Genomic DNA, 1,953 nt, shown 5'->3' with positions numbered 1-1,953 from the left:
AACTGCAGAGTGTCTGAGGCTTAATAAAGAATGTGATGATCACAGAGAACAGAAACATAAATTCCTGTCTGCCCTCTCTCTTATGGTTTGGGGGATCATTAATCACAATTACTCTCCAGCTTCCAGCTAGTTGCTCATAGTGCACCTTTCTATTGCGGGCTGTTAGAGAAGGCTCTATTCTTAGGCTGTCTCCCAAGCAGAAGTATCCCAGAGAGCAAAGCTCAACTTAGTTTCCCCTTTTCTGCTTATTCAGTTTATTCAATAAATATTTACAGAGCTCAGTGAAGATGCACCGGGAATACACCAGTGAACAAAATAGACAAAAATTCCTACCTCTATGGCATTTATATTTTAGCAGGGGGAAAATAGACAATAAACAAATAAGTAAAATATATAATATGTCAGATAAGGTTTATAGAGAAAAATAAATGAAGGAAGAGCAAAGCCTGCCATTCTAAGTAGGGTAGTCGGATCCGCCTGAAGAGGTGAATTTGGGGAAAGAACATCTTGGGGTGGAGGAGCAGAAAAGGTCCAGAGATGGGAGTGTTCCTGGTGCGTTGAAAGAAGAACAAGAAACTCTTTGTGGCTGGGGTACAGCAAGCCACGTGAGCAGTGGTTTCTAATGAGTGCAGAAGGTGACAGGCTGGCAGATAGCATAGGACTTTGCAGGCCATCAGAAGGATTTTGGTGTTTTCTCTGAGTTAGATGGGCAGCACTGGGGAGAAGGGGTGAAGGGGGTTACAACGTTGTGACTAACATTATGAAAGGATTACCCTGGCTGTTATATTGAGGAAAATCTGCATGTGGGGGTAGTGCGAACAGGGAGACCAATTAGAAGGACATTTACAATAATCCTGGTGAGAGAGATGGTGACTTGAGAAAAAATTGGTGAAGTGGTAAGAAATGGCTGGATTCTGGATATATTTTAAGGAGGAAACAATAAAATTTTCTGATGGGTTAGATGTGAAGTATAAGAGAATAAGAGGAAACAGGATGACTGCAAGGTTGTTGGCTTGTATTGGAGGAAGGACATTTTTGCCTTTACCTGAGACAGAGACTGTGAGAAGCACAGGTTTTGAGAGAAAGACCCAGAAGAAGTTCAGTATAGGTACTTATTAGATAACCAGTTTGAGGTACTTATTCGATATCCAAGAAGAGATGTGAAATTAGAAGTCAAATGTGTAAGTCTGATACAGAGAGAGAGGCTGGAGATACAAATTTGGGAGGCATCAGCACATATTTGGTATTTAAAGCTCAAAGACGAGAAGAGATCACCTAGGGGAATGAGTGTGGGTAAAGGGTAAAATCCAAGCCCTGGGGTACTCTAGTGTTCAGAGATCAAGGTTCAACAAAAGAGACTTCACAGTGGCCTCTGACGCTGGAAAAAGACCAAGAGAGTAAAGTGGCCTGGGAAGCCAGGTGTAAAAAGCAGGAGGGAGGGAGTCATCAGATCTGGTTACATGAAGGTCACCAGTGACCTTTCTGAGAATAGTTTTGTTGGAGAAGTGAAGGCCAAAGCTTAGGGCATTGGTCCGAGAGAGGAATGGGAGAGGCTTGAAGACATGAGTACAGACAGCTCAAGAAGTTTAGCTGAGTAAGTGAGCAGAGAGGAATGAGTGGGACTAGAGGGAGAGGTGGGTCTAGAGGGAATGATAGGAGAAGTTAGAGAACACGTTGATGGGCAAGGCAGGAGTGATTAATTAAAGGGGAAATTGCTGGGGCAGTATCATTGAGTAGAAAGAGGGGATAAGATAGAGCACAGAGGCAGAAGAATTGGCCCTAAATATGAGTGTGGACAGATCATATAAAGAAGAGAAGGCAAAGTACAGGAACCCACATGGTATTAGAGGGTAGGTAGTGTGGTAAGAGCTTCTGAAAGCTTCTTATGATTAACTTTCTCGGAGAAATAGGATGAGAATGAAGGATGGTGAGGAAGTATTGGAGATTTGAGAG

Source organism: Galeopterus variegatus, unplaced genomic scaffold (assembly GCF_000696425.1).
Source record: "Galeopterus variegatus unplaced genomic scaffold, G_variegatus-3.0.2 Scaffold7589, whole genome shotgun sequence".
Taxonomy (NCBI): domain Eukaryota; kingdom Metazoa; phylum Chordata; class Mammalia; order Dermoptera; family Cynocephalidae; genus Galeopterus; species Galeopterus variegatus.
This window is presented reverse-complemented; position numbering follows the sequence as displayed.